The following is a 16,703-nucleotide window of genomic DNA, read 5'->3' on the forward strand; positions in this document are numbered from 1 at the left end:
AAGGCCCTCCCATTGATTGTCGATTTGCTCAAGCGGGTCCAGTAACGTCTCCATTGGAAACTTTGTTGTTACTGTGTTTGGCATATCGAATACTCTCGGTAGCTTGCCGGGCTCTCCGAGAGGGGCGGAGGAATCGAACTCGGATCGGCCATGTTGGCTGCGTGCAAGGCAAACGCCCTACCGCTGTGCTATCGCTCCAGCCCAATAGAGGGGAGTAAAGACAAGAATATAAAAGAGAGATTAAAAAAAAAGATTAGCAGCTCCATAAAAAAAAATCTGCAGGGCACCGAGAGGTGGGGGGTGGAGGTAGGGGCAGGGCAACTGTTCTCAATGCAATAAATAGTTATTGATCATTCCATGAGAATAAATTTTTAATAAGAACTGCAATAAAATATTTTGCAATAATTAACCTGATGACGTTTCAGAGTTTCCTTATTCTTTTTAAGGGTAGAGACAGAACCCAGAGTTCCCATTTATTGCCAGCTGCAAATGGTTTAATGTCTGCAAATTAATATTAGGTTATTATAATTGTAGTTACAAAATCTTAGGGACTTGGAGATAGCTCAAGAAATAGAGCATATGCCTAGTATGTGTTTGATCCCTAGCCAGGAATGCCTCCACCACAAAACACCAATGTGGCACCCAAGACATGCTGGGCCCAAGCACTGAACTGTCAGAACTATAGTGCTCCACTGAGAATTATATTGAATTGCACACCAAGTCTTGAGCACCATAGGTGCAATGGCCCTGATTTAAAATAAATAAATAAATAAAAGTAAATTACATGTTAGAAATAAAATGTGCTACTATATTTATGGGCTGGAGTAATAGCACAGCGGGTAAGGTGTTTGCCTTGCATGCAGCCAATCTGGGTTCGATTCCTCCATACTTCTTGGAGAGCCCAGCAGGCTACCGAGAGTATCTCACCCACATGGCAAATCCTGGCAAGCTACCCGTGATGTATTTGATATGCCAAAAACAGTAACAAGTCTCACAATTTTTTGTGAGACGTTATTGGTACTCGCTCGAGCAAATTGATGAACAATGGGAGGACAGTATTACAGTGCTACTATATTTATATTTATATTACGTATATTTACTTAATAAAATTAGCCATTACTTTGTAATGCAGGATAAGCAAATTATACTAAACTAGGTCATGTTAAAATTCAAGAAAAAAATTATAGCATTTTTTTCGGTTTGTGTCCATACCTTGAAATGCTATGGGTGTGAGGTTACTTCTGGTTTTGTGCTGTGGGGGGTGGGATGAGGAGACGAGAGGAGAATGCTCCAGTGGTAGTGTCAGCTGTATGCAAGGCAAGCCACTAGTCCCTGTACCATCTCTCCAGCCTGAACAGTCAGTATCTAATATAATACCCAGCAACTAGTTGACACATAGATTTTAGTAAATTGAACTAAGTGCACTCAATGCAGTGATAAGATAGTATTTCATCAATAATATATGGCTATATATTTAAATATTTGTTGGCTATATAGATAATTTTTTTATTAGCAGAAAAGTGTAATTATTCCTGTACTGTCAATCCCCGAGCATTGTAAATTCCTCAGGGACAGTCATTAATCTTTTACTTCTTTTTAGAATTCTGTAGATTCAAGTTGTGTCAACATGAGTCGTTAATTGACTATCTGAATTCATCTCCATCATATAGTGACATTGTTATATGATGAAGCATAATGAAAAAGCTGAGTTTGGACTTGGCGACTACACGATATTTTGATCTCTTGTAATTTTGTGATTTACAATAAGTCGTTTTCACCTAAATTTGAATTCATGTTAAAAATATATTTGATATGTTTCAATACAGAGAAGAGTCCTATAATTACTAATAATGAAAAAGTAAATACACAAAAAGATAAATTCAGATGAATTTTATTTGAAAAATTTCTAGATAGGAGACAAGCCTCAAAGGAGCTGTACAAAATAGAAGAAAATAATAAACCTTCGTAGCAATATAATTATAGATAAAATGTCTAAAAATAGTGTCTCATTTATTACTTTGACTTGATGACTTAAGGTAATCATCTTGTATGATGATTTGCCTCCAGGTATCTGTTTTCTTTAGTTTTTGATTGAATTCTTGGACCTAGAGCTTTTTGTTTGCTTGTTTATATACTGCCTTGTGCTAGTAATGGCAAACTGGATAGAAATCTTTACTCTTTTATCATACACTGTGATTAGCAAAATTTTAAATATCATAATAATAAAACATTCATGAATAGTCTAAATGGAATGTAGATATGTAATTGCGGCCTTCACTGTAAAATCACATCTTCGACTAGGAAAATTTCTAAGCTAATCCACACTGTATCTCATTTTACTCCACCACCTGGTGGATTTTAGCTGTTATTCCAGGAGCAATAAAATTGCCAGCCTATCAGGAAATATAAATTTCCCTAATTTATATTTATATTTTCAACATAATTTTTCAACATAATAAATTTCAACATAAATTTATATTTATATTTTCAACATAAATTTTTGCTTGAAAATAGATTAACAAGTCTAAGGAATTTTTTGACACCACTTAAGTATAGAGAGCACCTTCGTTACTATCTCACTATCTCACAGTAATCCTGGCCACGCTAAGAAGCAAATGTAAGGAAGAGAAATATATTTTAAAAACAAGAGTTGGTCTTTAAAATAATGAAGTAGATAAACTTTTGCCAAATGTGCTTAAGAATAAAGAAAAAAAATCAAATATGTGCCCTATTAAATGGGAGTACTTTAGAACAGTCCAATGACTTCAGCAGTTTCTTCGGAAAATAAAAGTTATGAAAAGTAACTAGAAGTAAGGGAGATAACTGGAGCTACTAAATGTCAACTAAGCTGGAAGACTATTAAAAAAAGTCATCCAACCACACCCATTCATTGGGGTTGGGGGAGATTCCAAATGATACTCAGCAGTGTAAGCCTGGGAGACCCTGGTGATACTAGGGTCGGGAGGAGAGGAGGGGTGTTTGTGGTGAGGGGGTGGCACACATATGTGATTCTAGGGATCAAACTCAGGTCAGGGCCTTGTACGTGCAAGGCATGTGTGCTACAAGTTCAGCTATCTCTCTCAACCTGGAAGGCTTCCTTTCAAAGTTTTTACATTTGAAGTTCTGCCTTAAAGGCAAGAACATATAAATTCCTTTAATCTACTAATTACAAATTATAGCTCATTCATTTTTAGATAATTTTTAAGAAGCTAGTAGTCTATACACAAAAACTCAAACAACCACTAAAATTAGGTAACAAAATCATTAATAAATTTAGACAAAAATAAATTAGACCATAATTTAAATACAGCCAGGCGCAGGGGCAGGAGACTGCACTGTTCTCGTCCGGGAGCTGGATTTTATAGTCTCTGAGTCTTGGCCGTTGATGGGATTACATGGCACCAGGGGGCCAGGTGGTGGGTGTGACCCCCGCCTACTGGAATTTGGAGGATCTGGGTGGAGGATGCTCGACTCCAATCCAAGTAGGCTTGGAGATCTCGGCCCTGGAACCCGCATGGCTTTGTCCCTCTGCCAGTACCTTCATGTGTGTGGAGAGTGGTCTCAGCATGGTGGTGGCTGGTCCTGGAGGTCTTCGCTGCCGGAGCCTGGTTGGGCGGGGAGGAAAGCTCAACCCGCTCCCCTCCAAGGGGCCCCAGCGAGGAACAGCCAGGCGCGGGGGCAGGAGACCCAGCCACCACCATGCTGAGACCACTCTCCGCACACATGAAGGTACTGGAAGAGGGACAAAGCCACGCGGGTTCCGGGGCCGAGATCTCCAAGCCTACTCAGATTGGAGTCGAGCATTCTCCACCCAGATCCTCCAAATTCCAGTAGGCAGGGGTCACACCCACCACCTGGCCCCCTGGCGCCGTGTAATCCCATCAACGGCCAAGACTCAGAGACTATAGAATCCAGCTCCCAGAACCGCGCAGCCTCCGCGACATCTTATCAAGACATCTTTTTATGACATCTTATTATCTCATTCCTACTTTGGACAAACTTGCAGGCTACCGAATGTAGCCGGCCCACACGGCAGAGTCTGGCAAACTCCCCGTGGCGTACCCAATATGCCAAATACCAGTAACAATGATGGGTCTCATTCTCCTAAAGAGCCTTGAATATAATCTCAGGGCTAGGATGAAAGAGACGTTACTGGGGCCTGCTCGAGGCAATCGACGAATAACAGGATGATGAATGAATGAATGAATGAATGAATGAATTTAAATACACGAAATAAATTTATCAAAATTGATTTTAGGGCTAGAGACTTAGCTCAATGGGCAGAGCACATGTTTGCATGAGGGAGGCTTAGGTTCGATCCTAGCACTAAATGATTTCCAGAGCACTGTCAGAAGTAACCCTAGAGACAGAATTAGGTGTAGTCCCCAGTACCACTGGACCAAAATTCATTTTTGCCATGTTAAAACCCTATTTCATCAAAGTTTAAATATTAGGAAAAGATTGAAGGTAGCTTGGACAGCTTGAAAAGAAGGTTGAAGTATAATTGAAACCAAAGCACAAAAAATTGTAAATCTACAACTGTAAAAAAAAATAAAATAAAATAAAGGGAAAAAAAAAAAAGAAAAGAAGGTTGAAATCTAGAGAAGCTGTGGGATTTTTTTAAAGTAAAACAGGAAACTCAAAGACTAATACAGTGAAGGTCAAGCACAAAACATCTCTTCTTACACAGCCAATAAACCCAGAGGTTCTAAGAGTTTAAACAATACAACTACAGCATATAATTATTTTGAGGAATAACAGTACTGCTTTCCTCAACAGAATTTTGGATGTTCTAGGGCATTCTCCCCCAACTCCCCCACAGACTGTATACATAATGTGCTGAGAATTACTTCAATAAACACCTCTTAAATGGTTCTGAAATTACAACAATCAGATCTTGATGCTCAAGTTGAGCCCCAAGTGTTTCTCTCTAACTTGACTATGGATGGAGTCTGCATTCTAAGGTCTGTAGGGACCAACTGATGTAGTGAAACGATTACAGTGTCTGGGACCTGTATCGCCAATACCAGTGGTATCATTTTTCCACTCATGACTACGTCAAGGGTGCTCTTATCCTGATAAAGCCCCAAAGGCTGTGAATAAATGTCAACTCTCAATGGCCAGAGTAACATTAAGGACATTATTCAGAAGCATTAGGAAATCATTTACGTTTTGTTTTAGGTCTCCAATGTAAGTATAATTCTTAAAAAGTTATCAGTTTGCTCTTCAAGCCCATGTTCTCTCTTGAACATATATCTTCCTTGCTTGCTTGTTTCTTTCCTTGCTTATTCCTACTCTGGAGAAGCCTGTGTTCGCTCTCGAACATGAGCTTCTCTTTCTCTCCCTCACATTTTTCTAAGTAAGTTTCAATACTTATATATACCAAATACCAGTAACAATGATGGGTCTCATTCTCCTAACCCTGAAAAAGCCTTGAATATGGCACTTTAAAAAAAAAAATCTCAGGGCTAGGACGAAGAAGATGTTACTGGCACCTGCTCGAGGCAATCGACGAACAACAGGGTGGTCGTGATCGTGATCGTGAAGTTTCAATAAAACTATAATGAAAAAATATGCTGCTAACTATATTTCCCAAATGTTTTTGAAGCTATCAAGAAGGTCAATTTATGAGTCAAATACTGATAGAAAAACTGACCGTTGAATTCTAAGTATTCAATTTTTAAAGTTGTTTAAAAATTCATTTAAAAACATTGATAAATTCCTTTTACTGACAATCTAGGCAGAGTGAAGATTTATTTTTGGATTTCAGATTTTTGTCTCCCTCAACCCCCCTCTGGGTTCTTGTGCATTTATACAGACATCTGTCAAGTTTAACACTGCCTTCTAAAGAGAGGCTAAAATATTATTAAAGAAGCTGAGATGTTTAATTCAGAAAGCTGGCAGGAGGAATTTATGCAATGTCATACACAAAAAAATATTTTCCTGGACCTGTGTCTTATGTCTACTGTTCACGGTATCTCTGAGTAGACTTTTAGTCTGTGATAATTACCTTTCCTGGCACATGTTAGATCACCTAGGATTTTAATTAGTTACATTTTTATTTTGTGCCTACTATGTGAGGGGGATAATTACTTGTTTTTATTTGAGGGATTGGCCACAATTAACAAATAGGAAATTGCAGACTACTGGAAGCTTATGTTTCATTTCTGATGAACTTGGCAAGAAGTGAAATGTTTTACTACTGTTTTGCTCCTATGATAAGATGATTTATAGACTATATCACTTTGGATATTGAATTTATTAGAAATTATACCATAACAAGTCTAGGTCTCAGGGGAATCAAGCCTGAAAGAATCTGATCTGGGAAGACTTTCAGTATATAGCTGAAGAGCTTTGGGCCTTGAGATCTGAGACTGTTGGCAAGGGAAACTTCTGTCTCTTCTACCTACCTGTACCTCAGGTGTTCAGATTTCACAAGAACAGAAATGGGTACTTCTACTATGCAGGGTATTAACCTATCTGTTTAGCAAATAAACATAGCAAGGTGTGTCCAAGTTTCAATTGATTTCTTCCATTTCCTACTAAATAAAATGTTGAGCATACACTGAGTTGCATATACTAAGATGGTAGGTAATCATCTAAGGTTTTAACTAGCTGAATCATCTGAGTCACTATAAAAAGTCCCCACCCCCAACCGTCCCCTGCATATCACTTTGCCTCTTAAAAAAAATCATGGGGTATTTGTTTCTGAAGCCTTAATATTAATATTTTAAATCACTTAATATTCTAAATTACTAGTTGTCTTCTTAACAAGGAATTATCGACATGAGCAAGTATACGTAAGTGCATCCAGAGAACTGCACATTTTCATAATCAAGTTTTGGTATATATCTAAATAAGGCAATTTAATTGGGAAATTTCCTATGCCACTTTTGAAATCACATTACTTACATTGCAATCACAAGGGAGTAGCTGGCTTAGTAACCAGTTTATCACATTAAAATGTATTTTTAATGTATGTTAATTTAAAAAGGCTCATAGGAGAGTCAGCATGCCTTAGCAGTATGCATACAGTAATGGAAAAATTTGGACTGGGTGCATCTTGTCTCTCTCTAAGCAAGGCACTGAATTACTGGCCATGTGTTTTTTCATTTATAAATATTCAATTTATAAAATTGCAATACTTATAAGCTAATAGTCATCTTCCGTACAATGGATGTTATTTAGACTAATAAGGGACTTGAACACAGCAATGTTAATTATAATGTTAGTCATCATCAGAGATTGAAGATCTGACAAATAAAATTTCATGAACATGATGGACTCAGTGTGTGAAGGCTTAATGCTTTTAAGCAATATCTGGCACAGTAGATATATACTCATAATTAAAGTTTCAGGGTACAAAACTTATGAGTAACTCAATTTACTTAAGACCCATTCATTATTGAGGGCTGATGTGGGGAGAGGCCTAAGGCTAGCCATATTTTACATAGGTGCCATCAAAGCCCAAATAGGTTAAAAAAACTTTTCCTCAAAATAGTTGGTGAGTAATTAAGACCATAACGTAAAGGTCGATTTTTAGGTCACTCCTCCTTTGTCCAGTCAATTTATCATGCATTTATTTATTGCGTTCAATTATTAATAAACCAACGATGGAGTTGACCTTTTGAGAAACAGGGACTGTGATGATTACAAAAGATAAATAAATAAATAAATAAACAAATCCAAATTAACTAGCCAGTCTCCAAACTGGAACTGACTCCTTTGAGTTACAACAATCCCCCTTTATCCCGGGCCTGGAGAGCATCCCTGGGGGAGGAGGGAGGTCGAGTCACTCTTCGCAGACTCCGGGGGCGGGGGCGGGCGCCCAGCTGGGAGGGGAAGCGGGGGGGGGGGGGGGGGGATGGGGGATGGGGAGGACACCGAGAGCAGACTCCAGGGCCCCCGTTTCTCCTCCGGGACCCCCCCTCCTCCTCCCGGGTCCGCTCAGAGCCGGCTCCCGGCCCCCCACCCCGCGGCTGTGCGCGCCTCGCCCCGGAGAAGCCCGAACCCCGGCGGCGAAGGGCGGTCGGACCCTCAGGGGTCCCGGCGAGGGGAGGGGGCGCGGTACCTCTGTCTCGAACATGGCTCCCACCGGGGCCGCCGCCACGGGGGTCGCCCCCCGGGAATCCGGCCCACGGACGCCGCCGCCGCCTCAGCGCGCCCAGCGTCCTCTGGTTGCCTGGGCAACGGGGGCGGGGCCCAGCCCCGGGCCGACCTGGGCCCAGCCGGGCCCAGCCGCGGGCGCCGAAGGGCTGCAACCGGGATGGGACCCCAGACTCCCCAGGAGACAGAGCTCCCCGGGGAGGGCGCGAGACAGGGTTCCTCCTCGGTAGAGACAAACGTTTGTTTGCATAAGAGTGCACACCAAGAAATGCAGTCCGGATGAATGAGGCTTTGTGGAAGCGCCTAATGCAGAATGCAAGCCTCTGCCAAACGGTGACCTGGCTGATTTTCTTTGGGGAAGGAAGGACTTGATCATTGATCACTGATAGTAGCGAGTTCTGGTAACTTTCGAGGAATTACGGTGGTATTATTGTCGCGTTTGGAAGGAAAGTGAGGGGCTGGAGCGATAGCACAGCGGCTAGGGCGTTTGCCTTGCACGGGGTCAACCCGGGTTCCACTCCATGCGGTCCCCTGTGCATCACCGGGTGTGACCCAAAAAGAAAAAAACAAGAAGGAAAATGATTTCTTTGTCCTTTATGGATACACAGTGAAAGATTCAGTGATAATGGCGCGATATTGGAAATGCTATGTGAATACATGCCTGCATTTTACTACTGAGTGCAGGCGTGGTCAATAGCCAGAAAGTAGAGGAATCAGAATCGGATATGGGGTATAAAGTGATCATTATACTATTTCAACTTACCTATGTTTGAGTTTTTATAATGTTTATAAAGTATATTTAGTGGCGTAAGAATATAGTGTGAGTATTCGACTTCTTTGGTTGGTAATACCTGATTCTAAAAACAAAACAAAACAAAAACCCACCATCTTTCCTTGCATTTCTCTGCATGGGAGGTGTTATGCAGGAAGCTTGCTGTGAAAATCAAACATTATTATTTAAGTACTTCAGTTTCCCCATCTGTGTAATGAAATAATAATGTTTCCCCCATAGCACTACTTGGAGAGTTTGATGTGCTTTTGTATAGACGTGTGTAGAGCAGTGCCTGCTACCTGTTATGTTTGTAGGATAACTGTTGGTTTGTTCTTTCTGCGTTGCCACAGGGCGCTTAGGTTTATTGGGTTACTCCATTCGAAGTGCTCCCATTCCTCTGTGTTCATTTGTAAGCGCTTTCTTTGTACTGTGCTTCCCCAACCTGTCAATCACCTTTATCTCCTAATCAGACTCTGCTGACTTATAAATACTGCCTTTCTCTTCTCCTTAAGTCCTTTGCATAGTTAATTCAGAACAATGTCCTTTTTGTATAGACACAGGAAGGCAGTTGATGCTATGCTTTTGTAACTTGGGAGTTAATTGACTCCAAATGATATTTACTCCTGGGCATCTGTTCTCTTGACTTACGCCTCAGTTGCCCTTAGTTCCTAACACCTCAAAAGCAGGGTCCCGACGAGGGACTGAATGGACCCAGGGCAAGCGGTAAGCTACCCTGGCATCAAAATGGGCCTGGACAAAGTGCCACAATACTTAACTATAAGTTAAGAGCGTGATCAGGGACAAATTCTGTCATGATCCAAAAAGTAACAACTAGATTAGAACCCTGCTAGGGTTAGGAAAGATTAATCTGGCCTGAGCACTGTAGTCTGGGATCTGTGGCGAGAAGTCCCCAGTAGAACTACCCTACAAGCTTAATGTATCTCTTACTGTGTCCATACAAAATAACTAATATTAAGAAGTAGAATTAAGATGTGAATTAAGATGTTAATTTAGTTATTGGACTAAGGAAAGGAGAAAAACCCCCACGTGGTATTTTGCCCTTGAGCCTGATCGGCAATCTGGAAGGGCTTTGATACGTTGATGTGCTACCCCACCGGGGTATGTGGTTGCTACTGCCAAGGTTGGAAGTTGGTGAAAGACTAGAGCCCAGGCTGCAAGATGGAGCGTGGAGCAGGAAGACTGGAGAATATGTGAATGAGGAGCAGTGTGAGACCAGAAGGGGAGCTTAGTGAGACTGGAACAGGCACATGGAAGGAATGAAATAAACGGCAACTGATCGTCAAGCAGCCTGGCCCTCATTTTCTCCTTTGTCCACCCATGGCATTGGCCGTCCTGGGTGGGGAAGTGGCTTGAGACCACCAAATGCAGGCGGTGAGAGAGAGTTGCCAGCGGTTCCTCTCGTCGCCTGGAGATTACACAATGTTAACTATTATTGGATTTAATATGAATATTATGACAGTAGTCCAGTCTGTGCATTACTCACTGGATAGTATTTTGTCATGTGCATTTTTTTTTATTTTGCTTTTTGGGTCACACACAGCAATGCACAGGGGTTACTCCTGGTTCATGCACTCACGTATTACTCCTGGCGGTGCTCGGGGGACCATATGGGATGCTGGGAATCGAATACGGGTTGGCCCTGTGAAAGGCAAATGCCCTACCCACTGTGCTATCACTCTAGCCCTCATGTACACTTTTCTTATATTTGTCTGATGCCTTTCTAACTAAAGTGAACACTCTAGTTTAACATAATCTCATGATGATGGTGTTTTTCCTTTCAATTTCCTCAAAGTTTAAATTCTGCACACAAATTATACTGCCAATATCTACTCATAAATTGTGTCTAGTTTTGCATATGTTTGGCCAATCCTTCATGTGGGTTGCAGTCTTCTTTCCTTGATAGCCTCTCTCTTAAATATATTAGTTTAGTTTCAGTACAAAGTAGTCACTCAACAATGTGTTTATGACTTTCAGCCTCATTTAAAAAAGACATTAGAACTTCCTCAATTAATGAATATAGAGTCAATTTTTAGTGATTACCAGTTAATACAGGAATTTCCCACTACCTTACCAACTCATTACAATGCTTAATTGTTTCCTTCTAAACAAAGAAAGTAAAATATTTTCTTATCTGCTGAGTAGAATCCTTCGCATTCTTTGAATTTAGCATTTTGCAAAGAGTCAAAACATCTAGTTCCCTAAAATTGTAGTTTCAGTTTCCTTGAAGATCTGACTTCTTTTCCGGGCCTTGAATTGTTCTGACATTTCTCTGAAAGATTTTTCATTTTTTCTGTACCTCTTCTTGACTTTAGACCCCAGAACTGGATGTAGTACTCTATTAAAGATGGCGTCAGTTCTCATAACATAATGAAGGGTTGCCTCAGAGAAGAGGGGATTGTTCTGTAGGAATTCCAATTTTATTGTAGTTAATGATGTGATTTATTGGAGAAGTTGGTTTTGAGGAGACATTTTAATTTTATGGGGCACATTTTTTCTTTTCCTTGCAAGGAGTGGTGTTGAAAACCCATTAGCCTGAAGGTTACTTTTAATTTGCACAAGTTGAAGCTGATATTAGCCTCCCAGATCTTTTTAGGGAAGTGCCAACAAGAAAGACAAATCTCAGTAGGTGATATGTTTTCTAACACGGAAAGGTCACTTGAGCCTTCCTTCTCTGGTTTCTTTTGAGGATAGAGGCTTCTAACCAAAGCTGCTGCATTCCATTTGTTATCTTAGCTTATTGTTTTAGTGGGAGAAGAGAAAAGGAAACATATGGTTTTTGTAGTTTTTATCTTTTTCTTAAAGATCTCTGACTCTTACCACATCACTGTGAAATGTGGACTCCTTTGATAGTATTGTTTTGATCAATAGGGTTCACCCTATCATAATGAAAATACTTCAGTCAACTTATATTTGTGAGGAGTATGTTTTACAGAAGAACCAGATTTTCTTGAAGGCACGAGTATTTTCACAGTTTTGCTAATTCAAATACTGGAAATTTCAAACAAGAGATACTTTCACATCTCAGAGAAAGATTTGGGAATGGGTGAGATATTTTACGTTTAATATTGATAGTCTCATGTAGGTGTATATAGCAATGAACACTAAAGTTTCAATTGACTGCTTAAAAAAAGGTAAACATTTCTACTTCACTCCTCACAGTTCCTGAGTTACTGTTTGTTATTTTTTTGTACTACCCCAACAATGAATTAAGTTCTTTTGTACATGAAATAGTGTAACTAATGAGATTTGCAACATTTTAATAGTTTGAACACTGTGAGTCCAGTGGTCTTCAATCTGTTAAGTGATATCCATGGAAGTTTTAAGAAGATCAGACTGGAAAAATTGCCTTTAAAATGGTACTGAGATACCACAACTCAGGAGATGAGTTTAGATGACACATTTTTTCTTAGCCTTGAAATATGTTTAAATTGTTGGATGTGTAAATAAAAAGTATTAAAACCATTTTAATTTTTGAGTAATTGCTTTTAGTTTTCATTACATATTTAATTTGTAACAAAAGCTTTCAGATCACTAATGAATTTTGAAATATATTTTGTTTTCTTAACCTTTACCTAATCCTCAAATCTGTTCTCATTTCAATCAAGAGCCTTATAAATCTGTTCAAGTCGTGTGAGAACATCTTAAAGTATTACCTTAGTAAAAATGCGCTTACAGGATAGTATGTATCTCCTAGAGCAGAAAGCCTTTCCAAGCACACTGCTACTGGAGTGGGCTAGAGTTATTATGTTTTACAGTTGGTAGAACTTTTTTTTTTGAAAGGGAAGTTTGGGCTGCTTTAGTGGTGCTCACATGAGCTCAGGGCTTCCTCCTGAGCCAGAGCTAAGGGATCTTTCCTAGTGATGCTAAGGGGACTGTATGCACGGAGGAGGGTCACATCTGGATCAACCAAATGCAAGGCACGTTCCTTAACAACGTTTGAACAGTTTTCCATCTCTTCTGTCATTGAGTAAATCTGCAACCATTTTCAGAAGCCCATACTTTCCCATTGTGGACCCATCTGTTTCTCTTTCTCCAGTTATTCCCTTCCACTGGACCTTTCAGCTCTTCAGATGAAACTAACTCCTCGGATGAAAGTAACTCTTCTCCAAATATGAAAGCAATCTTACCAATCTTGCCAATTTACTTAGCAATTTATTAATTTTACTTCTCAATCTTGCTGATAACTTCACGTCTTTGACTCAGCATCTCTCCTTACCCCTTCCAAACTCTGTAACCTCTTCCTTCCTGTACTTTCTGAGCACTGCTATCTTTGACATAATGGCAATCGCTCTTCCACTCTCATATCCAATCTTGACCTTCTTTACTCGGCTTTGTGCCATGGGAGACTGAACTTTGTTTATTCTTTCAACTGGATTGACCTATTCCTTGCACTCGGACTTGTGGTTTGATTTGACCAACATCCTAGGTAGGAAGGAATATCCTAAGAAATCTGTGAGGTGGAGATAAAGGTCCTTTAATCTCCGTTCTTCCTTTGTGTTAGAAACAGCTGTGAAATCTCCTCGACGGTCACCTTCTGTCACCCAGTCCCTCTACTGTGTGCTCTACAGTGCCACTTTCTCTGACTTTCAGTAACCATCTTGTCCTTTCAGGCTTAGGGCTGTCTGGTCTGTTTCCCTCCTGCTGCTAGTCCCAGGATGCTTCCCTATGCCTTGTTCATTTGTTTCTTTTATGTCTGGCCGCATATTTATAAATAATTTCTTTACTAAAATTCCCTCTCTTATCACCTTATGCCATCTGTTTCCTGCGGGTATCTTGGATCATGCAAGCAAAAATTCACTCCAAGACATTTAACACAGAGTACTGACTTATTCCATGTCGTTGTTGTCAATCACTTAACTGTTGTACTATGAGCAGTATTGTACATAAAAGTGACCTTGAGTGTTCACTATCAGCTTCTTGAAAAATTTTGGTAGTAGCCTGAATCCCATTCCTACTCATTCTCCATCTGGTGGGATTGTATCCCAGTTTAATTATTCAGAATTGAGGGCAGGGGACTTAAATACCCATGTCCTAACCACATATATGTGTCCTGAAAGCTGTCTATCCAAGACAACTTGGATAAACTGTAGGTTTGTCAAATCCTAACTTTCTCTTGCCAAGCAGATTGTGTCGTTTCCCTGTTGACAGATGTTAAAATTTGCCCTATAAAAAAGTGAAATAATGTCACTTGACCATAGCTTTTCTCTCTATGGATGATGGAGAGGAAGTGAATAGAATAGTTCCTCTCCTTCTTTTCTTATTTATTCTGGCCTCAAAGTTTTAACCTTTTCCAATAAGACCTCTTCTGTGTTATGTAGCCATAAAATTTATCTCTAAAGCAGGGAGAAAACCACACCCATGGCTCAGACATTAGCCTGTGATAAAAAATGTTGCTCATAGTTATTGGTCCCGGAACTTTTAGATTTTTAATTTAAACATATCCCAAGTCCCATGACTTAAATAATGAATGTAATTAAATAATTGTAGTTAATCATATATTAAATAATTAATGCAAATTTCATTTATAGTCTGTTCTTTATTGTACTATTTATGTCGGTATTTTCAACACTGCTTTTATGCTTCACTGAGTAATTTTGTGTCATTGATCCATATTTGTGAACTGGTACAAAATAACAAGATAATAAACCTAAGCAATGATATGCCTATTAAGTGAAAATGCTTCAGCTCAAGAAACTGTTCCCTATTTATAGAACATTAGGCAAGTCTGGCTGACTCACATTCCTGAAGTACAAGCAGAGCTAGCCACAAAGCATTGTAAAAATCAAAATTTATCTTACTTTTTCACATGTGTGATCAAAGAGCTTCATTATTCTTTTTCCCTCAGAAGTGACTGGGTTCCATTTAATTAATGAGGGGACTCCACTGCTTTTTGGGTATATTTTTGACAAAACATCGCAGGGGTTTATGGGAAGTGCCTTTACTGAGTAAGCGTTACCTCGGTTCTCTGCACCACCTCCCACTCAACTCTGCTTTCACATACAGTAAAGCCTAATTTTACCTGCTTTACATAATAGCTTTCTTGAAGGAATAATTTTGAGCTTTAAAAAGTTTAAAAGCCACTAGATAATCTCTAAGGAGCCTTCATCTCTGAAAATTCTATTACAACGTAATTTCCCAAAGCATTCACTGATTGAAATGTTCACTTTGACAAATATGCAATATTGCTGTTTTTAAACATGTCTGATGTATACATATGTTTATGATTCTAGGGAATGAAAATAAGCATCTTAATCCACTATCATAGTATTCTATAAGCATTGCTTTTGAGCAAAGTGATTATTTATAGTAAAAGAAGTGTGGCAATGGGTCCTTGACCACAGAATTTGCTGGCATTATCATGTTTCTCCCCTTCGTGTGAGATGAGACCAAGGTTCTCTAGAAGGCTCTATATGTTTTAGATTGGCAACCAATATCTGGTGCCATTTCTTCTGTTGCATAATTCTTGGGGTTAGGATACAAAGAGTAAAGCTAGAAATAAGACCCTTCACAATTTCTATCCTAAAGACCCACTAGCACTTTTTTCCCCTAATTCCATATTCTTATGTTCTGCTTATCTAATGGTTTAATTTCTAGAATGAGGAATGCTTCTAGAAATTGTTGTGTTTAGGAGACTACAATGATACCATTCAATTGGAAAATACAACTGCTAGCCAGCCACTTGGGATTCTCATACCCCTTAATCAACAGACAAAAAAGGGAGTTATAGTGTTGACTAGAATGATTGATCCAGACTACCAAAGGGAAATTAGGAGCCATAATTTGTGGCATAAAATCATGGATTTTTTTCTTTTGTTCCACATACATTTGCACTGGGCTGGAAAGATAGCACAGTGGGGTAATGCATTTGCCTTGCACACGGCTGACCCAGGTTTGATTCCTCCGCCCCTTTCGGAGAGCCCAGCAAGCTATTAAGAGTATCTCGTCCACATGGCAAAGCCTGGCAAACTACCCGTGATGTAGTCAATATGCCAAAAACAGTAACGATAAGTCTCACAATTTGTTGTGAGACATTACTGGTGCCCACTTGAGCAAATTGATGAACAATGGGAAGACAGTGCTACAGTGCTGCATTTGCATTATGTATATGTTCCTCACATGTCTTATATAACTAAAAATGTGTTGACTTTATGAAATAATATTTTGTTTTGATTTATTTTAGGACCCCACCTGGCTATGCCCAGGACTTACTTCTGGCTCTGCTCTCAGGGAGCACTCATAGCGGCATAGTGGAGAACACATTGCATGCCTAGTACTGAACCCTGGTCAGCCACAGTGCTAGGCAAGCATTCTGCGAGTTGTTCTAAATCTTCAACCCCCATATGTATCAAGTATTAAGATATGATATCATATACAATTTTATACTACACAGCTAAGTTTAGCGGTGTAAAATTTGGTGCTAAATAATAATAAAATGTGTTACTGAATATTAGGAGAAAAGAAAACATCATCAAAGAATTTACCTTCTTTTCTAGAGAAGGGATTAGTGCATTTCAATGAAAGAAGAGCTGTATCATGTTAGGTAACTTATGACCATGTTTATTAATCTGGAAATTAGTTTTGGCTAATTTTAATGGGTTATTATAACATGGGTATTTATCTCATATGACAAATTCACTAGGCCACAGGGTGACAACATATTTGTTTAAGCATGATTTCTGTGTCAATGAGGGTATTTTCTGAATGAGACAAGCCTTTGATGTCTCCTTTACAATGTAAAGCAGTTTGTCCTACACAGCATAGGTAATATCCGATCACTTCAGGGCCTGAATAGAACCAAAAGGAG

The 16,703-nt window shown here is 39.5% G+C and overlaps 1 protein-coding gene across 2 annotated transcripts in view; it reads right to left on the bottom strand.

Moving 5' to 3' along the window:
- CABCOCO1 (ciliary associated calcium binding coiled-coil 1) overlaps positions 1-8,121 on the bottom strand; it is a 139,921-nt gene extending 131,800 nt beyond the window's left edge. For both annotated transcript variants that reach the window (XM_056107953.1, XM_056107952.1), the window contains exon 1: positions 8,072-8,121. The gene's annotated coding sequence lies outside the window, so the exon portion shown is untranslated. The remainder of the gene's footprint in view (positions 1-8,071) is intronic.
- Positions 8,122-16,703: the final 8,582 nt, after the last annotated feature.

The sequence above is a fragment of the Sorex fumeus genome, unplaced genomic scaffold (genome assembly GCF_029834395.1).
Source record: "Sorex fumeus unplaced genomic scaffold, SorFum_2.1 ptg000183l, whole genome shotgun sequence".
NCBI classification, from domain to species: Eukaryota; Metazoa; Chordata; class Mammalia; order Eulipotyphla; family Soricidae; genus Sorex; species Sorex fumeus.